Below are 27,882 nucleotides of genomic sequence, written 5' to 3'. Positions count from 1 at the left end.
CCCAGGATTGGTTTTTACAAACCCCTAGCACACATTTCCGCCGACATCCCAGAGTCCTTAAGCTCCTTTGTGCCGTGGATGCCCTTGACCTTGTGGTGATGAGTATAGACGCCCTTGCGGATCTTGCTTTTAAATGTGTTATATAGGATGCATAGAATCATGAGCAACTGCTTTATATTAAAATACAGTTCTATCCTCAGACACCACAGATCAGGTTAAAATCCCAAAAGGGTCGCAGTGAGAGAAGGAGGCTGGTGTTTCTCACGGCTCCCGGGAACAGATGGTTTTATCTGTGCATCACAGATGAGGGAAGTGGGTCGCTTGCGAACACGTAGAGACCCGGGCGGGAGGGATTTCAGCCAGGCCTCAAAGATGGCTTTTCGGACTCCAAAGAGCTCGTTCCTCCTTCTACCCCATGTCTCGAGTGAGGGGCGAGCTGAGGCTGGGGAGGGACCCAGGGTCAGGGCACTCTGTGGATCTGCTGACCCAGCGTTGGATGAACGCTAACAACAGGAATCTGGCTTCCCGTACATCCACACCACCTGCTCCTGGAGAGGGGCGCTCTGAGCCTCGGCACCACTGACACGCAGGGCAGGTGCTTTGTTGGGGGGCAGCCCTGTGCACTGTGGGGTTGTAGGTAGCATCCTGCTCTCTTCCCACTCGCTGCTGGGAGCACCTGCCTCAATCGTGATGACCAAGAGTGCCTCCAGGATGTTCGAACCTCTTCATCACCAGTGCCTGGAGGAGGTGCCTCCCTCTGGCTCGGCCAGGTCAGGACCAGAAGTCCAGGCCCTTCCAGGTAAACCCAGTGAGCCCCCCAGGGACCACACAACCTCCATGTCAGAAGTCCCCATCTCCAGGACCTCAGCTGCTCAGGGTACAAGGGAAGCTTGGCGCCACAGGACATGAGCTTGCCTCTCTGCCCGCACCCCTGAGCCCCCCGAGCGTGACTTCCTGCTAACCTCCGTTCAGCTGTGCCAGTTTAGTATCGAGCCTGTGATTCATGACGACTCCCAGGTGCAGACCCCTGTGTGCTTAGAGCTCACATCTCTTCTGGGGTCAGAACTTTCCACTCTGGTGCAGGAACCTGTGGGTGTGCTAAATAGAAGGCATGGTGGCATTTTTTTGTTGTTCTTGTTTGTTTTTTAAATCATCAAGACTCAGCGCCTGCTACTATATGGCCCAACAGATGTGTTCAGTCCGTGTCTGTCGAACACTCGGTCAATGAGCTCATTGTCTTCTCCGGGTTACTTCATTCTGGGGCTTGGCCCACCCCTCTGCCTTTAACTTTTCCTTGGAAACAATCTTTGTATTTTGGAGGAATTTCACATTACAGAAAAGTTGCAGAGACGGTACAGAGAGTCGCCCCGCATCCCTGACCCGGTCCCCCACTGTGAAGCTCGTCCTTGCCCTGGCTGGTCTACCGCGAGGCTGGTCATGGAGCGTTAGCACTCGCTAAGCTCTCCGCTTTGCTTGGCTATCACGTTTTCCCATCAGCGCCCCGTTTCCGTTCCAGGATCTCATCCAAGGTACCCCGCCGCATATCATTGCCACATCTGTCTGCCCAGCCTCCTCTGCTCAGGGACGGTGTCTGTCTTTCCTTGTTTTTCGTGACCTTGACAGTTAGGGGGAGTCCTAGCCAGGCATTCTGTGGAGTTCCCCCGATCCGTGATTGTGTGATGCCTTTTGTCATGGTCACATGGGTGTTGGGGAGTTCCAATGCCCTTTAGAAGACATACAATTCATTTTGCCTTTTCTGCCCTTGTGTTATTTGCCGATGATGGTTGAGACTTTTTCCTACGTGTTCTCTAAGTTATTAATCAGGTGGAGACTTTTGCCTCCACCCATCCCCTCCTTCCCACGGCTGGAAAGCACCTGAAGTCTTGACCGCTTCCACACCTGCTGCCTGGGCTGGGCCGGATCTGGGTTGAGGACCGCCGACTGGCCCACCTGTCAGTGGCCTCCGCAGGGGCTGGCTTTCCTCCCAGCACGGCTGCCTCTCACCTGACAACTCCGGGTCCCGGGGGTGGCTCTTGCAGTGAGTAAGGCGGCAGATGGGCGGCCTTTCATGATCTGGCCTGGGAAGTTCCAGAGCCTTCCTTCACCATGCTCTCCGTGATAAATGAGTCACAAGCCACTAGATTCAGGGGGATAGTCATCAGATTATGCCTCTTGACGGGGGACTGGCACAGTCTGGGGAAGGACACGGGGCAGGAGATAATGCTGGGGTCATTTTGGGAATCTGCCCCAATCCACCACAAGTAGTCTTCCTGTTACACAGAGTTAAAGACTAGGGGCTGTGAAAGAACCCAGCCAGGGGCCATCGTGAGAGCCTGTCGGCTGGGGTGCTCCCTTGCCTGCCTGCCTGCCCTCCTTCCTCCCTCCCTCCCTCCCTCCCTCCCTCCCTCCCTCTTCCCTCCCTCTTTTTCTTTTTCTCTTTCTTTCTTTCTTTCTTTCTTTCTTTCTTTCTTTCTTTCTTTCTTTCTTTCTTTCTTTCTTTCTTCTTCTGTTGGAGAACCTTTTTGTGGTTTTCATTCTTTCTTGATTCAATGTTTCCATAGGAAAAAAATTATTTAAAAATTCATCCTATGACATACAAGACTACCAATTCAGTTTCTATTCCATAGGACTCTAAATAAATCATGCCAGGCCCTGCTGAGATTTATAAGAAAGTTTTTGAAAATAAGAAAGAGCAAAGCAAAAGCAAAGTCCTCGAAGGCATGTAACAATGCTGGGTCCGTGCTCAAAGAAAACCACTGTAAACAGCTTTTTGTTTCAAAGAAAATTGCATGAATGTTCATGTAAAAATCAGAACAGAATGTTTTCATCTCGGGGAGAGAAGATATGGGGCCTATTATCCATTAGAATAGAAACTGCAGACAAGCCTTTTCTGTCTCGCAATTATGGGGCTAGGCTTCAGTAGCAGTAATTCAAATTCTTCCCAGACCTCGAAGAGCCCCATCTCTCTCTCCTCACCATCTCGACACCACAGGAAATTCTAGGTACAATTTTCACCACAAATGAAACAGGTTTACGGCTTTTCCAACGTTACTGAGGACAGGGTTTCACCTTCTGATTCCTGCTGTCTCAGTTCTTAAGGGGCAAAAATCGTTCTTCATATTCACCTGCAGATTTTCCTTGGAGGCTGCTAGATCTTCCTTCCAGAAAGTTTACCTCTTTCCAGGAAAATTGGCTGCTGTGATGGCCCCCAAATGCCCTCCCCTGACCCCACCCCACCCCTACACCTGGAAAAGTGACCTGGAGGCCGCTAGGAGTTCCAATGAGACCTGTTTCCTCAGCAAGTCCCTCTGTATCACTGCGTCCACCTCAGACCCCGGGAAACATCATGTCCCCAAGGAGGGACGCCCACATGGTACCATGTCATGGCTAACACTCCTAGCCCCTCTCCCATCACAACCCATGTAACATCTGGGGTGTTCAGTCCTAATGCTTATATAAAAATACATGCATTTCTTTCTTTGGGTCTGCCTCTCTATCTTCTTGAATTAAATGCTAAGTTTATTTCTACTTCTTTAATTCTTAATAATGAAAATGTTTAAGGATGACATGCTTGCCCCTGAGCACAGCTTCTACTCAACTCCTTAATTTTCCTACGTGGTGGTCTCAAAGTTTTATTTTATTATTATATTAAAGATTTATTTATTTATTTGGGACAGAGGGAGAGTGGGTGCGTGGGGGGGAGGAGGGGCAGAGGGAGAGAATCTCAAGTGGACTCCGTGCTGAGTGCAGAGCCGGGCGCCAGAATGGATTTCACGACATTGAGATCAAACCTGAGCCAAAAACCAAGAGTTGGACAATTAACCCACTGAGCCACCCAGGCGCCCCTAAATATTTTATTCTTAAAATAATCTCTAGCTTTTATTTCCTTTGGCCTAAGTGCTATTTATTAGAATTTTTACTCCCGACTCCTGTGTTTCAATAAAGCGAGAAAATCACAAAAAGTAAACACAAAGCCGAGGAAAGCCATCACCCACATTCCCATCACTCAGAACAAAACATTGTTACCATTACTTAATATTTTCCCAGAATCTTAAGTAACTGTCCATGTGATAGACATATACCTTTTTCATAAGAGAAAGAAAAAGAAAGAGATATGTCAGGTAGAGCTACAACCTCTCCCGGTGGCTCCCCAGCAGGAGTTAGGGATATATTATTCCATTCATGGGTATATTTTTATATTTCTTTTTTTTTATATTTTTATATTTCTTTATAGGAGTCCCCCCTATTCTGCATGGCGTATTCCTCCCTGTTGCAATTCACCCTCAGGGGGTGGAGTTTTAAGTGTAATCTTTGATTAATAGTATCTAGTTTGCAAATGTTCAGAGCATATATATATGGTTACATTACAACCTTCTTGAATTTCTAGCAGGTCTGAGCGGTCCCTGGTCTGATATTTTTGATGCATTAGGTTCCTAGCCCTTTCCTTTTCCGTCTGGATTATCCCTTTATCCATATTAACTAATCTCAGCCCCATTTCACATTTTTCTTGTACATCCTCAAATTGTGTGTTATACCACTGCTCTGCTTTTTTCGTTTGTATTTGCTTAATTTTTTGCACGACGTGTTTCTCCTACCCTCGGTGTTACACGGAATGTTACATACTCTATTGTCTTCCAGTGTATCACTTGGCAAGAGAGAAACTCAAGGGCAATTTGATATTTGTTCCTTTTGAGATGACGTGTGTGCGGCCCGCGCGCTGGTGGCAATTTTCTTGATGACTGCAGTAAGGATTTGACGTTTCCTGATGTTTTCTTCCTTTAATTTTTCTTTGATTGTGTATTTCAGTCTGTGTTTCCAAGTCATTTTCTTCAGTTGTGTTTCCCCTCCCTGCTCGGCATATGCTCGTATTGTTTTTCTTCACGATATTGCCTTTTTCTCCTGCTTTCTGGAGTTTTTCAAGCTTCTCCCACATTCCTGATTTATTTTCTACAGTATCAGTCCCACTAGCTGCTCTTCCCTGGGCCAATTTGCTTATTTTGTTGCCTTTTTTGAATTTTAATTTTCTCATCTGCTTCCCTTGTCTTATAAGCCTTCCTGATTTTTCCTTTGGCTTCCTGGAGACCTTTGCTACATCCCATGCAAGTCATTAAACTGTGTAGGAAGCACTATTCTAGGTGCTATATTAAGTCAGTGTTCAGAGGTTTTTTCCCTCCTCTGACACTTTGGGGGGCACCTGCATATCCTGTGCCTGTTGGGTTGTTCCCATGTTGTCTGTGCGGATGCACATACTTGTCCCGGAGAGAAATGTGTTCAGACCCAGTAGGTGCCAAGTGGCAATGTAGACTGAATGCTAGCCCCTTGGGGTTGGGTGCCTGGAGTGTTGAGAGACACCCTCTGCATTGACCGTGGGAGCTGGACCTGGAACTCTCTGTTAGTGCTGGCTGAGTTTCCGCCAGGGTGGTCTGTAGAGAGGATCCTCAGTGCCTCTGTGGGCCCTTGGATACAGGTCCCCCTGGGCTTGGCCACCATCTGTCTCTTCCCCTCCATGAATATATTACTCATCAGAACTACACCGTCCAGAATTTTCTGTGTCGTTCAGAGCTCACATTCCTTCCCAAATTAGGGTGTGTCTTCATTTTCCTTATTTTTACGCAGACATGGTAAGAATATGAAAAGTGATTGTGGTGTCGTGTCGGTTTCGGGGGAGAGCTGTTCGTGCACAACAACCCCCATTTCTGGAAGAGGATTGGCAGCCATGTTTTCTGTTCCCTGAACAGGGAGGAGGGAGAAACATCTCCTTACCTCTGTCTGTCCGGAAGCTTGCTCTATTTGGGGCAGGAAAGAGAACATGCGTAAGACGCTCATTTCAGTGTCTCTGATGAGCATTCTGTGGACTCGGTTTTCTTCTAAGATATGTGTAATAAATGTCATTATGCTTTGCCACCTTGAGTGTTGTCTTGGAAGGCTGTTTCAGAGACTACTGGCTTGATACTGTACATCCTGGTAGATTTTCTGGAAATCCTATCTCTCTGTTACAAATGCTTTTCACTACACTTAGTATGGTTGAATATCAGTTATCAAATGGCATCAATCCGATGGTACAGTTGCGTGAACTCATCATGAAACAACTCTTCATATAGCGAGTGCCCGGAAGTCAGAGAATGGCTCAGTTGTGACTGGTGCTCAATAATATGGGTGGGCTGAGGGACTGAGCTTGGGGAAGGAAGTTGGCGGGGGGGAAGTGGGCCTGCAAAATAATTGGATTCCCAAATCTGCAAGATAATTAGTAACATGCATGAGATCAAGTAGCAGAGCATTCCCTACCTGCAGATCTAATTTAAGTATGTAATGTAAGTAAAAGTAAGTAAATGTATGTAAGTAAAAGACCTAATTTAAAAAGAAAATGCCACATTAAAATAAACCAAGTATATTTGGTTTTATGTGCATATATGCGAATATTTTATGGTTAAAAACCATAGCCCGAAATCAAATGGACAGTTTTATTGATATTTCTTGTCATAAATTTAGAAGCATAGGGCATACTATGCTTTTTATAAATGTCACAGCTTATGAAGTCACTGGAGAGCTGGTGAAAATCCAGTCTTTCCCATAACAGTTCCCATGCTGGTCTTTTGCGTACCCCCTTCTTCTGCCAAAGCATCCACAAAACAATTCATTTATTTTGCATTAATCCCAGTCGTGCTCTGCAGTCACTTCACCCACAATCTTAAAAGTATGCAGTTCAGCTCCCCAAGTATGTTTGCATGTTTCTGCTTTTTATGGCTTATCTCCTTGTTTCTACAGCTTTTGATTCCAGACTCAGGGGACACCAGAAAGGTTGCACTAAATTAGCCTTCACCTGTGTACTTCATGGATGTTCTTTGGATATTGTGTCTTTGGAGAGATGTCCTGCCCGTACAGAATTTTTCTCTGATAGGTCAGTGAAAAGTCTTCCTGATATTGAAATGTCCTTATAATTTTCCCTTCGGGAAAATTGTTTCTTCAGGTAAATTATGACTTTGTGCCAATGAATCAGACATACACTCTGGAGTGTCCCTATCTGTGATTCGGAAACTCCATTTGGTTTTTATGAAAGTGGCTTAATTTGGCCATAAGCCTGCTGTGCCCTGAAATTGTCATCAACCTGGAATCTTACTAAGGATGATGTTTCCATAGGAGATCCTGTGACTTTTCACAAGAAGCATGCTAAAATCACAGTATTTTCTGCCTGCCCAAAAAATAATTACCTTTAAAGTTACAACGTGAACATTTTTGTCAGAAATGGCACTCCCAGAGGAGTGCGTGCTGATAGCTTTTTATGTCAACCTGAGGATCTATGAGTAAGTCATGGCCCCAAGAGTGTTTGCAAGACACAGGTCTCAATACCATCCTAATTAACATCATTAGACAAAGATTAATTAGTTTACCATGGATTCACAGGGCACCTGGAACATGATTGTTCATTATAAAGGGGAAAAAACATTCCATGACACTTAGATGAGATGCTAATTCTGGAGTTTATATAAGACCTGACAAAGCTTAAACAAGCTAATAATATTTTAACAAAGATTTTAATAACATGTTGATGAATAAGGCCAATGGGAAAGCATTTTCAATTATGGTATGACAGGCTCTTGTTCCTGGTACTATAAATACGAGAGTCACGGACAGTCACTCATGCTGTGGTGTGCTGGAATTATTTATGGTCTGAGGTCACTAAAGCTTATTCTGGATCACAGGTTAATGACCCAACGTTTTTTTTTTTTTTTTTTTTTAGAAGGAATGAGGTGTGTGTGTGTGTGTGTGTGTGTGTGCGCTAAGTATGTCAGTTGCTAATTCAGTTTCTCTGTTCATTAGGTCTGAGTCTATTTTCAGCAAGTGATATCAATAACGTTGATAGAAAGGGCACAGGGCATTGCCCATGACACCTGCATGTGAGCAGGCTGTTTGTGGCTTTCTACGCCAAGCAAAGGAGTTTGGCTTTAGCAATGAGAAATACATAATGACTTAAAACAACACAAGGGAATCCAAATATTAAGCACCAATAACCTGGAGAGGAGCCGAGAAAAGATGCTGCGAGAGAAGCCTTATAGGATCACCACGTTGAGGAAAATCCAGCTGTATTGTGGAAGGCCACCAAAGTCAGTCAGATGCAGTTTAATTTTATGTTCTGTTCGAGGCTAACAGATAGTACCTCTGTGTGGAGACAGGGAAGTGTAACAAAGGGGAATTGTCAATGCTGGACTTTCCAAATAAAGCCTTTCCCATTCTTGAGAAATCTTAAGGAACATGGAGACTTTTAGAATGGCGTAATAGTGTCATGACATTCTCTAAACCTTCCTTCTTCCCTAATTATTTGCAAGGCAAAATGTAGCTCCTAGGATAGGGAAATCTGAAATTGTAACACATTGAAACTGATGTTCACCTCGAGCTTCTGACGTGTCACAAGCAGCACTGGCATTATTTCACCACTGAAACCTCCTAGCAACGTATAAGTGACGTTATTGTCTATATGGAACGTGCTACCCCTTGAAAAAAGTACCAGGTCCAAACAGTTTCACTGGTAAATGCCTTCCAAACTTCAACGTTAGCACCAGTGCTATTTAAACCATTACCAGGTTTTTAAAAGAGTTCTTTTTTGGGGTACTTGGGTGGCTCAGTCGGTTGGGCATCTGCTTTTGGCTCAGGTCATGATCTCATGCCGAGCCCAGTGTTGGGTGCCCAGCTCAGTGTGGAGTCTGTTCTCCGTCTACCTCTGCCCACCCCCATACTCGTGCTCTCTTTCTCTCTCTCAAATAAATAAAGTAAGATAAAATTTTTCAAAAAAAAGAGTTGCTTTTTATAAAGTCAACAATACTACAATATCAACATGTGATGAAGATATCACCCTGGTACACACACACACACACACACACACACACACACACACACACACATAACCTCAGACTAATCTAAATTCATAAATTTAGGTTGATTCATAAATATCAGCATGAAAACCCTATTTAAAATAATAGCAAACAGAATGAAGAAGGACGGAAAATATAATTCTCTGTGACCAAATGTGATATGGCAGGAATACAAAGAAAGTTTTCAATTAAACTATAAATTATATATATATATATACAGCTCCTCCAGGTGGGCGATAAGGAGATGACTGACGTGGGACACCTCCAATGTCCTAGCATTTAATTACTCAGCAAGAACTCCAGAAGATGGAGCTCACATTTTGGGTTTAGCTCTTTAAATCTTTTGTTTATAAGAAATATATTTTTGTGTATATTTATATCATATAAATATACAATACAATGAATGTTTCCATCTCAATATTAAGATGATCAACCCCCCCCCAAAAGAAAACAAATTTGCAGAAACACTTTACAAAAGAAGATATACAGATGACCAATAAGCACATGGAAACGATGCTCAACATCACTAGCCATCAGGGAAAGGCAAATTAAAACCACAAAAAGGGGACGCCTGGGTGGCGCAGTTGGTTAGACGTTTGACTCTTGGTTTCGGGTCAGGTCCTCATCTCAGGGTCATGGGATTGAGCCCCGATCAGGCTCTGTGCTCAGAGCAGAGTACGTTTGAGACTCTCCCCCGTCCCTCCCCACCCCCCTAAATAAATAAGTAAATCTTCAAAAAGCAGTAAAACCACAAGGGGACACCGATATACAGGCCTCAGTACATCTAAAATCCTAGTCTTCAGGCCTTTTGGCAATCTCTCCCTCATCTACCCCAGATAACAACTGATCTTATGTCTGTCACTAACGGTTAGCTTACATTTTATGAAATTTTATATAAATATACACTCTTTAACTCTTCGTGTCTGGTTTCTTTTGCTCGCAAGGTGATTTTGAGATCCATCCATGTTGCTACATGGATCAGTGGTTTACTCCTTTTATTGAGACGCAGTGTCCCACCGGATGGGTACATCTATGTTTGTCCGTCCTGCTGGTAGGCGTCTGGGCTGTTTCCAGTTCAGACTGAATACAAACGAAGTTGCTGTGAGCATTTGTGTGCAAGTATTTGTGAGGGCATATGTTTTTATTTCTGTTGGGTAAATATCTGGGAATGGAATAGCTGGGTTGCATGATAGGTGTGCTTATAACTTTTAAAGAAACCGTTAACACAGTTTTCCAAGGTGTGGGATTGAAGTGAAGCCAACTGAAATGTTTTCACCCAACAAAATTCATCCTGTCCTGAACTCAGCTAACATAGCTCTCATCTCCAACACTAATGAAGTTGTCTTTCCAAGGACACCAAAGACCTCCATGCTACTGGCTTTCAAGGGTGGTCCTCAGGGTGCCTGTGGGGGCTCAGTGGGTTAAGTGTCCCCTCCAACTCTTGGTTTTGGCTCAGGTCATGATCTCAAGGTCATGAGAGCAAGCCCCGCATCAGGCTCCACACTCAGCCAGGAGTCTGCTTAAGATTCTTACCCCTCCGTCTCCCATCCCCTCTGCTCCTCTACCCTGCATCAAATAAATAAATAAATAAAATCTTAAAAAAAAAAAAAGGTGGTCCTCACACTTTATCTGACTCTACCCATCAGCCGGCCCTGATGCAGTTGGTCACATCCTTTGCCCTGGAGTGTTTTCTTTGCTTCCTCCCGAAACAACAGACTCTCCTGGGCTTCCTCTTGCCATCCTATTTAGATCCTGGAGGATCTTCTAAAGGTCCAAATGCAGAGAGCTGTAGGATTCAATGCTTGGAGCTCTGGCCTCCCCATCCATGCACCTGGTAGGTTTCTCACACAGGCCTGTAGCTTTAAATGCAGTGGGTTCTCTGATCCGTCTGCCCCCCTCCATCTCCTACCTACCTATCTACCACCCCTCCCTCGCCCTGTCCTCTTTCCCTCGTTCCTCTTCATTTTTTATCTTCTCTGCCTGTCTCCTGCCTTGACCTCTTAATTTCAGCCCCAGAGTCATATATCCAGGTACCTATCAGTGTTTATCCAGCAGGCATATCTAAGAGTAGGCATGTGTTCAAGGAAGAACTCTTGATTTCGCCCCCAACTCTAGACCCCCAAACCTGTTCTAGTCTAGATCCTCCCCCATCTTAAAAAATCACAACTCCATTCACCAAGTTGCTTAAGTCACAAAACTACAAGTTGGTATTGATTTCTCTTTTTCTCACACATCCTCGAGCTAAGTCACTAGCAAGTCTTTGGCTTCGAGTGGGAAGGTGGACACTTCTCACAATCTTCACTCCGCTCCCCTAGCTCATGGCATAGTCCACATCCAGAAGGGTCCCCGAGCCTTCTAGTGAGCTCTTGCTTCCTGGCTGCCCACCCTCCACACGACGGTGGTCAGACTGATGTCTCTATGATACGATACGATACAATATGATCGGGTCACACCATTCCCTGCTCAGCAGCCTGCTGCGGTTTTCACTGAGGGCAAATCACTGGAAATCTCCACCGTCAGAGAACGAGGTCCTGCATGACCTGCCTGCCTCTTGGCCTCATCTGGTCCCGACGTGCCCTGAGCCTCAGTTTGTTCCCTGCTGTCTCCTTTTTTCCTCCTCAAGTAAGCCATGCTTGTCTGGCAGCTGGGATTTGCACTTGGCCTTCTCCTTTCCTGGAATGCTCCTCATTCAATCTTCTCATGACCCATCTTTGTTTTTCCTTAGAAATATGACCGCTTCAATAAAAACTTCCCTAAGTTGCCGCTCAGCTCTCCCTGAAGCTCTCCTTGAAGTCATTCCGTCACCTGAAGTGACACAACGCTTAGCTGATTCTTTGTCATCCATCTCCAGCTAGGACGCAGACCTGCATGGCCACAGACTTCATCTGTGGTTTCAGTCAGATGGTCTAGGCTCTGCCTACGAATCACCTGAAAATCCACGCTCTTTATGCCACACATGCTTGTTTCTCACTCATGACAAGCCCACTGAGATCCAGATGGCTCTTCAGCACCGCAGTCCCATGTGCGTGGATGCTCCGTCAGGCTGGGAGATGCCTTCCCCCTTCTAGCGGCATCCTCTGGAACACTCAGGCAGGACACTGGAAGAAACCGGATGGAGAATTAGGCACTGGATCCCAAACACTTGGCTTAGAACTGACCCAAGGTACTTCTTTTCACACCTTATTTACAAACCATGCCCTACAGCCACACCCAACGCCAGGGCGTGCGGGTCTAGAGAAGAGATGGAAGGGGGCAGCCTCAGGCCAGTCTGCTCCACGTGCCTTACGGTTCGCGCGGCCCCCCAGCATTGGACCTTGGGGACGAGCGCTTGGCTTACGGTAGATCCTCAACAGGAGGGTTAACTCTGTTCGGATCCTGGATTTTCTGGCCATGGAGGCATGGTCCTAAGAAAACAAAACGCCCTGTGGCTGTGCATTTGGTCTGCCCCCCTCCCCACTTGCCACTCCCTTTATCAGACATGCAATTCTCTGGTACTTCACTTGCCCTCTGATTAAAAATGCGGTGTTCCGTGATTCATTAACATGGTCGTGTGAATTAGTTTAATATATCATCCTGCCAAGAAGAATTGATGTTACACATCACACTTCCCGTCTGGGAAGAGTACTTTTTTGTAAGGGATAGCCTCCTGATGCTTTCAAACTACAAAAGAGGGGCCACTGCCTACTTCTAAAAGGATTGTTTTCTCTGACGCTTTTTATCTTGTTTTGAAGCTTTCTGTCTTGTTAGTTTTAATTGCTAATCGTGGTACCCATGGATACTGTGCAAATTATCTAAGCCCAGCACAATGGACTAAAGTTTAAAAAAAACAACCCAACAATTTTTGTTGTCAGCAGGCAGGTTTTGTCTGCATGTGGAAGGATGGACTCAGCGTGCCGGGGTCTGAGAGATTGTCTACTCTACTCAGAGGCGAGTAGGGGCAGAGGAGCTGAGGGATTGCCCAGAGCCACACGGCTCATTTGGAGGGTTATGCATGAGAACCGCGAGTCCCTCTTCTAGCCAAGGGCCACATTGTACAAAAAACAGACAAACAAGAAACCATACAATTTGATGTGTGCTAACGAGCTGGCTCTGTAAAATTTTTAAGGTGATATTAAAATATTTCTTAATTCAAATATGTCCATATGAAAGCACTAGCTTCTCATCAGGAAGGACATAGTATTTAATTCATGATAATTGAGTGTGAATTTATTAAAACGACAAAACAAAACAAACCCTTGAGGTCTCCGTGAAATTTCATTCTCTAGTTTTAGGGAGATGACACAGAAACTCTTTGACACAAAACTCCTGTCTTTGAGAGGAACTAAGTGGGATGCGAATTAAACTTTCCTAGCAGTTTCGCGTCTCTTTATGTCAAACCCTCAGAGCTGATGTCATTTAAGGTGTAGGAGAATTAAGTTCTTGCCGGCTCTCAAGCAGGTATCATGGAACCTATGTTTCTGGAATAATTAATGAAAGAACTGAAACATGAGAGGGAAAAGCTGGTTTCTTTTTCAACGGCATTACATTCTTGATAGCATTATCTGCTTAAGCAACATGTGCCAGACAGAAGCAGTTGTGGGCACAGGCTAAGGCACATACCTTGCACCTGTAAACGCCAATCCCACAGCCTCTCACCAGCCACGAAGCCTTGACAAGCCGTCTCTGACGGCTTCCCCGTCTGCAAAATAGGCACGCTAGAAATAATGATACCTCCCCTAGGGTTGTTGGGAGGTGACGTTGGAGCATTGCCTGCCACGCATCAGTGCTCGGGAAGCCCGAGTTTTGTGCGCTCCCTGAGAGTAGCTCCACGCCGCTCGCCGCTCATGAAGCCTTACCAGCAGGACATACGCATGTGCTGTGGAGGGAATGGAATGGCCATCCACCCCGTAGAAGGCGTTGGGGACCCATGGAGATGCTCATGGAGGCATCTCAGGCTTGAATTTCATGCACACAATTAGCTGGCTAATATTAATGGAGCACAGAGGTCGTGGGGGCCACCCCTTCACCCCCTCCCCACCGAAATCATGCATGAAAGCCTGGCTTGTCTCAGGAGGAGTATGTGTTCTTCCTCAGAAACTCCCTCTTGGAGATCTGCAGCTCCACGAGTGCCCGGCCCATCCACAGGCTCATTCAGGAGAGAGGCTGTGGGGTCACCTTCAACCTCTGCTCTCTCTCGGCCCTGCGTGCGGTCACTGCTCCGGTCCTCTGGGGTTTATCTGCCGCTGTGCCCCTGTCCCTGGCGCACGGGGCTGCGCCTCACACCCAGTGCTGAGAACGCCGTCAGCCCACGTCGGCCGCAGACATCAGCGTCTATGCAGATGAATGCAAAGGTCTTCCCTCCACCAACAGAGCCCAAGTCCACGCAAGTGTTCCTTCCAAAGCCACAGAGCTGAGTGCGGCTCTGCATAGACGTAAAACAAGATCAGGCAGTTACTGGACCCTGGTTTCCCCAGGTGAAGGCCCTTGGCCTCCCGGCCCTGGCACGACTACCATACCCATCTTCTTTGCAGGGTTTTGTCCTTGATTCCACCAACCTGAGCTCCAACCTGATGTATACTCTGTTCCTGCCCCGCTGTGGAGCCCAGCAGGACCGCACCTGCTGTTTGGCGCCATCGGCCATACCCTTGAAGCCCCAGCTTGCGGCTCTCCCAGGCCAGGGGCCAAGCAGCTTTCTAACTGTTTTTACCTTCCCCAGTAAACTGGGAGCTGTGGGAGAGAAGCGACCCCATCCTCTACATCATTGCATCCCCAGGGTCACACCTGACACACTATAAATTCTCAATCAACATTGTTGCAAGAGCCATGAATTGTTGAGACAGGTTGGAAGCAACCCTCACTCCAGCATCCATGCACTGGCCTGCCCTGAAGTGGCCGCAGCTGAGTTGACCTTTTGTCTTAGGTGTCTGTCGTTCGCAGGGGTGGCAGAAAGTGCGTGGCCTTTGGAGTGGAGCTGGCCGGCCTCCGCGCTTGCCAACAGTCGACCTCCAGGGAAAGCCCTGTTCCAGTGGAAGCCCGTGATGAGGGGAGGCTGGCCCTGGGGAAGCTGCCGTGCACATGTCCTCCTCTGGGGGCTCCAGCCTGGAGTGTGGAGTGGAAGAACCCTTGTGGGTCCCGACCGGCGCACGTTTAGGACCTGCTGGCTTAGTAGTGCTTGTTGCCTTTATTGCCATTTTGATTGCTTTCAACATAATATATAGTAATATACATCCATTTGTCATAAAATACGTTTAATATAAATGATATGATTTAGTTGAGATCTCGGACGTGTTTAATGCAGATTTTACTTGGGAGGACAAATTTATTGAGGCAATTATATTATTTGTATGAGTCTGGATTAGAGTGTCAGATTACCTCTATCCTCTCTGTGGGAGAAGGGTCTAGGCTCTGCGTAAATACTAAGCGAAGGAAAGGGGGCAGAGTTGGGGGCGCAGGGTGGCCGTGGGTCCATGTCCTCTGGCAGTGCTGGCTCCTCTCACAGAGCTCAGGGGGCCGCAGGGGCTGCAGGGGGTGCAGGGGGAGACAGCAGATCTGCGGGAGAACACATCTGCGAGATTCCACACAAACAATGTTGGTGTGGAATCTGCAGTCAACCAACAGCCCGAGACCGGGCCAGCCTTTTGCTCAAATGCGTGTGTTTTATACCCAAGAGGTGAGTTAAAATCCACACAGCTCATCCCAGCTGAGCAGCTGACCAGGTTGAACTTTTATGCCTCGTGTTTGTAACGGTTTCCTTTTCTTTCCTATCATCCGCTTCGTATGGATTTTATGTCTTTTTTTTTTTAATTTTAGCCATTTTTTTAAGACTTTTTTTTAGATTTTATTTATTTATTTATTGAGAGAGAGAGCACAAGCAGGGGGAGCAACAGAGGGAGAGGGAGAAGCAGACTCCCGGTTGAGCAGGGAGCCAAATGTGGGACTTGATCCCAGGACCCCGAGATCATGACCTGAGCCGAAGGCAGACACTTAATGACTGAGCCACCCAGGCGCCCCTGGATTTTATGTCTTTTATGAGCAGGAAGTTTTCCATGTCTTCTAGGTCATCTTGCTGGTTATTTTAGTTGAACCATCTTCATTAGAAAAGAACCCATACTAAGTATTTATTTTTCTTTAAAAGAGTAGAACATTAATATTTATAATTGTAAGAAGAAGCACTTGTTTTGCTTACATAATTATATTTTCCAGACACAAAACCCCCTCATGTATAGAATCAATAGAATTCCTACAGTTTTCCCGCCGGCAGAGTTTGATATATTTGGAGTACACTTCGTCAACCTAAATTAGGTGATAGGCAAAAAAATTATCACTACTTTGGATATCTAACAATAATAACTGTAAGATACAGAGAAACTGAGAAGCATTCAACAATCCCTTGATAAAATGTTGGTCTTGGAAAATAGGTATATAAAAAAGAGGTATAGTGGGACCATGAAGTGCACGGCCAAACCCCGGGTAATATTGGGCGGAAATGTCACACTCCAGTGTGTTTTGTTTAAGGAGACAGAGAGCTCGGGGAGGGCAGGTCCGGAAGTGGAGTGTCGCCACGCTGTGAAGCATGGCCTGGGGGAGGGACTGCGAGTCATCTTGTGCATGCGAAGATGTCCCCACTTCTTGGTTTCTGAGACCCTGATAAGTAGGAGGATGTGTAGGCTGGAATCCTTTTTTTAAAAAAAATTAAATATCTATTTGGAACAACATGAACTAGCAAGGCTGTTGGGAGGACACTGTCTATAAATAGTGCCTCTATTCTGGTTCCCCACCACATCCTATCTGTGACATTTGGAAGCCTCTTGGGGACAGAGCACTGGCCGTGGCTGCCTTCTTATTCCCATGCAGGGCTGAGGGGATGTCTGGGGCAGTCCAGGGGTGGCCCCTAACACTAACACCGCAGAGTAAGGCCTCCCCGTCACTCTCTAGCTGTATCGACATTGGTTGTTCCAAAAGTCTTCCTAGTGCTGACACAAACCGGAGCCAAGCTTCTCCTTCTGCTCCCACCATAGCCTCCGTGGGCCTTCATGGCGACACTGAACTTGGATGTCAACGTCATCTGCTTATTCCACGTCCCCCGAGGGCAGGAACTAGGTCTTGTTTACCTCGGCGTGGCTGGATCTGACCTTGGCACCCGCGCACAATGAATGGGCAATCAAGGCCTTACTTCTCAACCTGTGGTCCAGGGACTAGGGCACTGGCCTCGCCTAAATTGCTAGCAATGCAGAATCCTCAGTCCATGCAGACCCCCGGAATCCCCCTGCATGTGAGCAGACCCCTGGTGATGTGCACTCACACTGACACTGGAGATGTGCTGTCCTCAAGCCCCGCAGAGTTAACTGGATTGTACTAGGTGAACCTCCGTTCGGGAGGGTCTTTGCTGCCTGAGCGCCTTGTAGATAATGGACTCCCCGGGAGGCGTGCGGAGAAGCAGTAAATTCATGAATCTCTTATTCATGCATCTGATGCCACCCTACCATTAGCTGAGAGATGCAGAGTCCCGATGTTAGAGCAGCTATTTCTGTAATGCCACCGAACATTTCCATTTCAAAAAAAGAACACTACAGCTCGAATACCACTCGCATGTCTGTCCCATTTTCAGCTGAATCTTGCATTAAATGCTAAACCCGAGTGTCATGGAATACAGCCCATTACTTCCCGTGAAGGGAAAGAGCGACTAGATACTTGCCACTCCGCCTCAGCTACGAATTTCTCTTGAAACTGAACCCATTTTTCTGATCTGTGACCCACAGATCTACTTTTTTCTTTGCCCACACTCTGTGTCACACCACACTGCCTCTGGGTTGTCTTACACTCACACAGACACACACGCAAGCACCTTCTCCCACACGTGTGTTAAAATAACAACTAAGGACACACTACTTTCGCCTGTATGTGATATTGCTTTGGAATTATTCAATTACTTTGCTACCACTGTTTTTAAAATCGGCACTGCCTCTAATGCTCCACCCTAGGGAGCCCGAGCTGTGGGCTCGTGTCTCTTCTCCTCAGAGTGTCTCATGTTCCGTGACCAGGTCAGTCCCGCCAGCATGCTAGTGGGGAGTTCCGCGACACCTGGGGGTGTGGGAGCTGATGATCCTCAAACCCAGCTCTTCCCTCAGAGAGGAAGAGCCCTCCCTGGGGGTGGACACAACGTCAGCCCCCCACCCCGCCCCCGTTCATGGGTTTGCTTTCTGCAGTCTCAGTTACCCGCGATCACCCAAAGCCCCAAAGCAGATGATCCCCCGACGTGAGGTCAGAAGGTCGGTAGTAGCCTTATGTTAGATGTTAATCGGAGCCCTGATTTTGAAGCTCAGTGCAGGTGAAGAGGAGATACCTGGTATAATTATGAACTGGACCAGAAAGAACGGATCTTAAAACACTGAAAACATTGAAGCAATGATTTTTTTTTTTGAATTTTATTTAAACACACCTAAAATTGCATTCTTAGTGAGCATGACAGCCGTTTCTTGGCACGGGAGGTAGACACCAGGTGTGTGTTCAGTTTGCCCGCATCCATGGGTCGGGGCCCCCACAGCTGAGCCGCCTCCACGGCCCCCACGTGGCACATGCCCGCCACCATGTAGGGATAGGTGGGCGTCATCTGTCGGTGCCTCGCCTGGACCAGCCCCGGTTCCCACGTGGATGCTGTCGTTCTGCACCTTGCAGGGTGGTGGCAGCGCAGTGAGATGGGTCAGCAGACGCCCGCATCCGACCGTCTGGGTGTTGTTGCTTCCCCACGTGAGCATTTCAGACGCCGTCAGCTTTACTTCAGCTGGAAGAGACCGGTGGTCTGAGCTTCGAGCTGGAAGGATGCTTCAGGGTCATCTAACCGACCCTTCCCTTCACTGGCCGCTTGGCTTCTGATGGTCACAGCCAAACCACAGTTCAGAACTTCTCGTTCTTTATCCAAAAGTGACTGAACCGGACATAAATACTGGATTCCAAATATGTCACCCCATAGTAGCAGACACATGGGAGCGAAGCGTACCAGACGGGAGCGCATCTGGGTCATTGATTTTACACCGTAACTTAGTTTCTGTGTGATTTTCGAACCAATCTCTGTGCTTCTAACACACAGTTGCCTCGTTGGGCGGATTGCTCTAATAATGCCTTACCTGTCAGTGAGGACAGAGCTGGATCCATTGGTGTGTCTGGGTGGTTTGTGACTCGGACTGGTGATTCATGGAGAAGGGTGTTCTCTGCTGCATCCAGGCACGGCCCCTGGCCAGTGGGGATTCGCCTGTGCCACATGCTGACCTGCCTCCTTACTCAGTGCTCAGGGGTTTGTGCGGAGGAGCTTCTTAACTGTGTGGGTATCACCCCGGATACTGTCATCCTCTCCTAAGGGCTCCGTGCTTCCTTTGCTTTCCTTTAAAGGTGTGTGGGCTTGAGATAAACATTTTCCCTTCTAATTAATTTGACCTTAAGCCCCTAGCAGCTTCTTTTTCCCATACTTTCCGGAATCTCGTGAGTAATGCCTGCTGTAGGAAATCATCAACTTGCTACATCTGCTTTATTCCCAGTCAGAAACCTTCCCATTTCTCTCCACCAATATCCTAGAGCTCTCTCCAGATTTTTCCAAGATGCATCTTAAAGCTTTTCCATTCCATAAATTTCCCCATTTGTGCTAAATTCCCATAACTATTTCTTTTCATTTTCCTTTAGAAAAGAAATTGTGCTAAATTCACACCACACATATGCTTTTTGACTGTCCAGATTTTTAAAATATTCTTGAATTATCTGCTGCAGGAATTTCATCTTTAACTTGGACAAAAAGAGTATTTAACCTTTATATAAATAAATTTTTGTAGAATAGGAAATGTCATAAATGTTACTTGGTTTAATAATAGAAATACACTGTCAAAAAAAGAAAAGAATTTCAAATTCTAATTATTAAAAAAAGATGAGAAGTAGCTTATTAAGTGTTCAAAGTACCATTATGTGTGTACTAAAAGCAAGTGAATAGCAGGCTTTTGTACACTGTATTTTCCACATGTGGCCACATCGCTATGTATCCCAGCCCGCATGTCCTCACAGTGCTCTGTTGATGCCCTTCCCTTGAGATTTGGGCGCTGTACCCTCCTTCTGCTTGTAACTGCTTCAAGCAGTGTAAAGTGGTGGAAGGGGTGCTGTCTCTTCTAAGGCTAGATGGGCATATGCAATATGGCCTCTTTCTCTTTTTCTCAATGGTTGCCCTTGGAATCCAGCCACTGTGTTGTGGGAAGTCTGTGTGTGGGTATTCGGGAAGACTGTTCTTCATCAAGTGCTCTGCATCTCAGGAGGAGTGCTCAGGTGATCCTGGCTCCTGGCCTTGGGGTGTTCTGGAGAAGCTCCACACATCAGGGAGCATATACCGCACTCCACGTGCTCGGCCTGAGTTCCTGATCACATAAAGCACGGCAGATACATGATTATTGTCGTATCAAATCCCTAACTTTGGAGTAATGTAGTGATTTATGATAGCAATAGGTAACTAAAACAGGCTTTAAAAGTTCCTTCCTGTAGTATGTAAATTACAAGTAAATGTAATTTGTACATAATTAAATGTGAAATACATACAAATCCCAAGTATATAAATTACATTGCCTTCATGATGGCCACAAGGATTAGGAAAAATATGTGGTAGGCCCATTTATACACCGGTTTTGTTATGTCACTGTAATTCTAGTTCTAAAATACGTATGTATTTAAACACAGTTAGGAAATCTTAAAATTTAAACATAATTTTAGGGAGGGAACATTTGTCTTATTGATGCTTTTGCTTATAAATTAACTTTGTTCTTTATTTTGCATTTACATGGCAAATGGCTACACGTGTAATTAACTAAAAATTCATACCTGACACTGATAAAAAGTGCACCCTAAGGATAAATAAATATTCATGCTGTGGGAGTTTTGTGTGGTTTCTTGAAGATTTATGTCCATGCATAATTAGAGTTTAGTGTGATTTTTACTTCACCTGGACTTGATATAAAATATACAAGTGTATTTATATTATACATAATATCTGTGTAAAATACATTAGGTGGATTATATTTACATACATAAATTACATGTAAAATAAAAGCATATGTGTACATATATGTGTGTAAATCCATGTGAAATATGTAGGTTAATCAGGTTATCGCTAACCAAATAATGATCCAATCTAATGTCATATATTGTCCTGTAGACTAACATAATGTCATATTTATCGTGAAATTCAACTCAAAGAGAATTGTAATATATATGTCAATTGAAGCCATAGATTACGGTCAAACATTGATTTCTCACATGGCTAATTCCAAGTAACTTTGCAAAATGTTGACCAAAATGTAGGATTATTTATTGATGAGTTTGGGTCTCAGACACATTCTGAGATTCCATAGAGCTGAGGACATATATACTTCTGTAGGTATGCCCCCCCTTTTTTTCAGTGAAATCTAACTCTCAAAATTCGATTTTCCTTAGATTTATGGGCAAAGTATTTCTATTTCTTCTAAAATAATTACATCAATGAAAGGTTAAGCATCCAATCAGAAAGAATTTTAAGACTCAAGTATGACTGAGCTACTGATTTGCTCTGTGCAGCCCTCATGCGCATGTACTCTGCCCGTGTCCCACAGTCACTCCATTAACATCCGGGCCCCACTCCTGTACCACAGGCCCACACTCGGATGTGTAGACTTTTAAAAATTTCTTTGTCCCAGATGCTCTTACAATTTTGTTTTGGGCTAGTTCAGTGTCTTAATGTTTATCCTTGAAAAAAATAGTAAAGTAGAAGTTGCTTCTGCTTTGGAGCACCGGTTTCCTTCATTTCTCCACCTAAGGACCCTGTCCCAGCAGAGCCTGGGGTCCTGGGAGGAGACATGGAGTCGGGGACCCTGAGAAGGAGCACAGAGGTCTGTCCCGCTAACACACTCCGGCCCAGGGGCCCCAGCATGCAGCCACTCTGTGCACGTGTCCCCACAAATGAGGGGCGTGTGCTTTGACCGCTGTATGGGGCTGCCCTCGGGGGCGGGGAGGGCCGAGCTCTTGCGGGACACAGGCTGGTGAGCCCCACTCAAAGCAGAGATGGGCTTCCCTGAGCTCAGCGGATGGGTCACCCTGGACCTGGAGAAGGATACTGCTAGGTCGTTAATCAGAAGGTGGTATCTCCCCTTCCCTTCCTGCCCTACCTTCCCCTCCCCTCTCCTCCCCTCCTCCTTTCCTGCTCTCTCCTTCCTTCCTTCCTCCCTTCCTTCCTTCCTTCCTCCCTCCCTCCTTACTACCCTCTTTTCTGTCTCCCTCTGTCTCTCTTTCTCTGTCTTTCTGCTTTGCTTCCTTTTCTCTTTTTTATTATTTTTTTAGTCAAAGTGCTCAATGTCTCCATTAAATGCATTCCAAAAATGTTATTTTGCAGCGCATCATGCATTAACTCAGCTCTGGTCTCTAACTAGGGCAGACTGTCCTGTGCCACCAGCATTAGGTTTCTGCTCAGCAGGCCACCTCGGAAACCAAAAGGCTGTCCACAGATAATAGTCTTCATTTACTGGTGCAGAGACAAACTGGTCTCTCTCTCTCTTTTTTTTTGACATCTGTCAAAACCTTGCCAGAGACCAAGGACAATCGGGCCTGTTGTGCTTTTATTTTATCCATGAATCAGTATCAGAAAGTACTGGTGTGGTTGACTCTTAAGCTTCTTGGATTTTTGAGATGTTTTTCATACCAGTTAAAAAGATTATTTTATCAGTGACCTTTGTAGACTAACTCTGTAGTAAACAGGAAAATATTCAGCCACTATGAATTATGTAATACTTTGAAATTGTCTAGACAGTGTTAGGAGAGTAACAGATGGAGCAAATTCTTGGAAATGAAAAGCAATTTAGCAACAGAATTCTAGACCGAGATGATGTCCATCTCTCCCTCTGCCCCCCTCATCCCCCATTTGCTCCTCCACCCTTTGGTCCCAAGACACAGAGGGATTTATTTGGAGTCAGCCAGGGTCTACCCTTTCCACCGATTGAGTAACGGGGTGCAATGTCAGCTATGTGCTCATCTGTCCTCTTTCCTTCCAGTCCTCTTGCTGCCTGGTAAGTTTGTAACCGGGAAAGAGTCAAGGGTTTCACCCCAGGTGGGATCTGTCGCTGCCTACGTGAGGGCCATGTGCCTCGTGGACACCGTGGGGAGAGAAAGAGAGGCCATCCAGCGACCCCTTTGGATCACATTGTCCTTTAAATACAGACATCTTCGTCCCCCTTGTAGTGCTTCATTCCTCTTGTTATGGAAAACGGTATGTGTCCGTCAGCTCATCTTTGAGCAAATGTACATGGCGAGAGTGAAATTAAAAGCTAAGAAAAAGACTCAGTGATCAGTCCTCACTTACGGAGAAATCAGATGAAGGCATACACGTGAAAGTATTACCCGCAGAACTACCTTCCCTATAAAAACAAAATGAGACAAAACTGTATGCTGAGGTCTGTGGAAGCAACAAGAAAATATACTCGTACCCGTGCCCCGTGTGTGAAGAAGGTGGCCAAGCCGTGCAGGCTGGCCCCCCCCGCCCCCCCGGACCAAAGGGACAAAATGATGTAAAAGGTCAAGTTCCCTTCTGCCCAGGTGGTTCGCGGTACACTTGCAGGTGAGTTGGAAGCTGGGCGGGCCCCTGGCAGAGGCCAACTCTACAGGTGAAAAAGAAGCACCCAGCTTTGGAACTCGGAAAGAAACCTGAAGGTGGGAAAGGCCGCGCCACAGGAAGGGGTGAGTATGGCAGCGGGGAGAGGGTGAGGGCAGGCTGAGCCGGGGCCCAGGTAGAGCCCAGGTGGCCTGTGAGCGTCGCACAAGCTGCCACATGAGGACGCCCTCCGGGACCTGCTGTGTGCACCGTGAGCAGGGTTGCTGCTATTTCCAGGCCGGTGCCCCCCGCCCTCCTTCTGCGGAGGCCAAGAGGGCAGTGTCCGGGGGGGGCAGTGCCGCACGAGGCTCCCCCCAAGCACACCAGGACACAGGCACTTGTGTGCAAATAGTTGATGTGGAAATACAGGAGCAGCATGGGGGCGGCCCACGAAGAGTGAATTCTCTGGGGACGGGGAGCTCGTTTCTGCACACGGCCAACTCCTGTCCCGGCTTCAGGGCCACAGGGCGCCGGAGAGTGGGGGGTAACCACCCACCCGCGCTGACCTCCAGGCCCCCTCCCGGCGCCGAGAAAGCTTCGGGAAGGGCAAGCCGCCTGCAGGTGCTTGGGGGGGGGGTCAGGCGCCACAGGCGGGAGTCTGGCCACGACCAGGCAGGGAATGCCGTATGCCCCCAACTCTGTATCGGTGTCTGCGCAGTGAGTAACCGTGCAATTGCTCTCAGCAGTACTTCTCCGAACAGAACAGCAAAGTCACCATGTCTGTAGAGCTTCCTTCATGGAACTTTTTTTCCTAACTGAGGATCCTTGAGGTTTGCCACCTGCTGGCACCATGGATTAGCCAAGCCCCTAGGTCCAGGAGCTGGAAGTTGGCCCTCGCTGGGTGGTGCCACCATCTCAGGGTCAGGGCAGGGGTGGAGGGAGGGGAGCAGGGGCTGCCCTGCTCCGAGTTTCCAGGGCTCCCACAAAGGCTCTGATGAGAGATGGATGTGAAGATGCCGGAGAAGTAGGCTAGGAAATGATCGGGGGCAGGACTGGAAAATTGGGTCTTTGGAGAACTGTTTGTTGGAAACCTTTGTAAAAAACGTAATGACTTATTACCTCCGGGTAAGCTCTTTCTCCACGAGGAAGAAACTCGTGTTTTCTGGAAACACGGTTGATGCTGCCGTGCAGGAAAGTGGAGAACGCTGCACACAGAGGCCTGTTCCGGGCCTCTTGGCGCCTCTTCTAATAGGACACGGCTGTTCGATTAGCACGTCGATGAGCACGGACCCGAGAACCCCCATTCACATCCCTTCCAGCTTCTCACCTGTCCTCGGCTGGAAATTAGCCTCCTCCGGGGCTGTGGCCCCAGAAACATTAGCAGGGTCTTTGTGCGATTATTCGAGAGAACAAACACCACCAGCTTCTTCCAGAAGCCTTTAAAAAATAACCTCCCCTCTCAGCAGCGCGTCCCCAAACCAGGCAGCACTGTCCCTCCTGGCAAATTTCTTCTCTCTTTGGGTGGTGACCGAGGAGCCACACTTCATTTGGAGAGGCCCGTCCACTGTCACCTCTGAGGCCGGCGTGCATGCCGTGGGACTCTTCCAGAAGCAGGGGACCAGAAGACGATGAAGGGATCGTAGGGCTGCAGCTTCTCTGGTTACCGCTTAGACAGAGCCACCTTGCAGGGATGCTAATTTATGTATTCAACTGCAACATACAATTATAATTGTACATACACACACAGCTACAATTTACATTGCTGGCCTCAGAAGAAAAATTAAGAGAAAATGGGTTCATATATTTATGATGCCCTCTGTTTTGGCAGTTTTGAGTATAACTGCAAAAAATAAATCTGCAAGGTGTTTTATCCTTTAAAATGGATGTCACAGGGGCACCTGGGTGGTTCGGTTGGTTAAGATCCGACTCTTGATTTTGGCGCAGGTCATGGTCTCAGGGTCATGCGATTGAGCCCTGTGTTGGGCTCCACGCTCCGTGCACAATCTGCTTGAGATTCTCTCCCTCTCCCTCTGCCCCTCCCCCTGCCCATGCTCTCTCTCTCTCTCTCTCTCTCTCTCTCTCTCTAAAATAAATACATCTGTTTAAATAGTAAAATGAAATGGGTGTCACATACAGGATTGCTGCCTTCATACTTCACACACTGACCAGTGAACACCTGGTAGGTGGATTTTCTCCCTCCCCAACCCTCCCCCACATCGAGGGCCTGGACGTAGAGAGAACGTGGATCTGTAACTTCTCCCTGATGTCTGAGACCCAGGTTGCGTGTGTCCCCACGGGCTGGTGATCCACATTCTCTGCCCTTTTGCAAGAAGAACTCTTGAATCTGAGCTACAAAATGAAAAAGAAGAGCGGTCTCTCCGATGCCCTCTGGACCGTGGTGTATGCATCCTGCTGCTGTAGCCCTTGCAGGGCGCTCGCCGGGCGCTGGGAGGTGGGCCACATGAGCTGGGCTGGCTCTCCTGAGGGGCTCAGGGCTCGCTGCGGGGACACCAGACTGCACAGGCTTCTCCCCCAAGTCTCCTCCTCCACCCTCACGTGCTTAAACCCTCCTTAACTCACGGGTCTCGGCTGAAGCATCGTTTCATCTTGGAAGCCCTTCCCGGCTCCCCAGAGCAAGAGTTGTGTTCTACTCTCGGCCCTCAGGGTGCCCGCATGTCCTATGTGATGGCCCTTAATGTGTCCGAATCCCTATCTTGCCACCTTCACACACAGGGAGCTGTCCTGTTTTGTACCCAGCACAGGTACCCACACAGGTACCCCTGACGCAGAAAACCCACGCATGTTTGATGATAGAGTGAGTGACATCAGTGAGCACCTAGTGGGTAACAAGCTACGTGATGCGAGCGCGTGTAGGAGATGCCCACGCCCAAAGCATCACGGAGTTTTGAGGATAAATAAGAATTTTTTTCCCACAAAGAGCAGAGCACAGCTCCACAGGCAGAAAACCAATATATGCAGAGGCGCTAAGCTGTCTCAGACTGTCCCCGGGAGTCACCCAGAGGTCTCCACTGCGCGCTGGGGGCCCCTGAGCTAGAGAGGAAGGTGGGGGCGGGGGTGGAGGGAGGCCGAGTGGAAGGACGCTGCGGAGTTACCTGGCGGGGCGCTGGGTGGACAGCCCTCCTTCTACGGTGGTCACTGATGAGATGAGAGACGCGATCCAGAGCCTCTGAAATCGGGGCCTGTGTAGTCGCCTACGGTGGTCACTGCTGAGATGAGAGACTTCGGGCGCTGGGTGGACAGCCCTCCTTCTACGGTGGTCACTGATGAGATGAGAGACGCGATCCAGAGCTTCTGAAATCGGGGCCTGTGTAGTTGCCCTGTGTAGCAGCCAGCACAGGGCAAGAAGGGAGATTTATCACCCGCAACCCTGCATCAGAATGACCTGTAGCCACGATTCAGAAATTCTACTGCCCATGACCCTTTTCCAGCATTAATTCTAACAATGTTTTCTTAATTTTTAATAAAAAGCTGGCATTTCTCTGTATAACTACGTCTGAAGCAGTAAGTAAATCAAATTATAATTTCTACTAGTGACACCATTTCTTCCACTGAGTAATATTTGATTAAGGACCAATAATTCTACTTAAAAATTATGTTGGACCATTTTCAATGTTTTAGTCATACATCTAGGGCTAAATTATTATGGTTGCATTTTTTTTATTGTCCCAGGTTATGTGTTAAACACAAAATATATATGTATTTTGAACTGAGCTGTAAAAATTTGCCGGTATGTGTTGGAATAAAATTGTATGTTCCAAGAACAAGCTTTGATCAAAAGGCAGGATTTTATTAAAGGACTGCAAATACTTTATAGCCCTTCTCATGTGTGTGCTTATGTGTGTATGTGTGTAGACATGAATAGATAGTGTTACTGGCTGGATTATGTTTCTCCCCAATTCATACGTTGGAACCCTGACCCCCAAAACCTCAGAATGTGACCTTATTTGGAAATATGGTCTCACAGATGTAGTGAAGGCAAGATGAGATCATTAAGGTGGGCTCTAATTCAGTATGACTGGGTCCTTATAAAATGGGGAAATTTGGACGCAGAAACACATGCACTGAGAATGCCAAGTGAAGGTGAAGGTGGCGACCAGGGTGATGTGTCTACAAGCCAAGAAATACCCAAGATCGCCAACAAGTTGCCGGAATTTGAAGGAACAGGACAAGAAACCAACCTGCCCACACCTGGTTCTCGGACTTCTGCCTCCAGAGTGTGAGAGGACAAATTTCTATTGTCTCAGCCACCCAGGCTGTGCTACCTTGTTACAGCAGCTCTAGGAAACAAATGTAAGTTTATAGATGATGGAGGGATGGATGGATGGAGGGATGGAGGGATGGATGGATGGAGGGATGGATGGACGGATGGAGGGATGGAGGGATGGATGGAGGGATGGATGGAGGGAGGGATGGATGGACGGATGGAGGGATGGA

Source organism: Callorhinus ursinus, unplaced genomic scaffold, assembly GCF_003265705.2.
Source record: "Callorhinus ursinus isolate GAN/ISIS: 27379988/994484 unplaced genomic scaffold, GSC_fseal_2.0 scaffold79, whole genome shotgun sequence".
NCBI classification, from domain to species: domain Eukaryota; kingdom Metazoa; phylum Chordata; class Mammalia; order Carnivora; family Otariidae; genus Callorhinus; species Callorhinus ursinus.
This window is presented reverse-complemented; position numbering follows the sequence as displayed.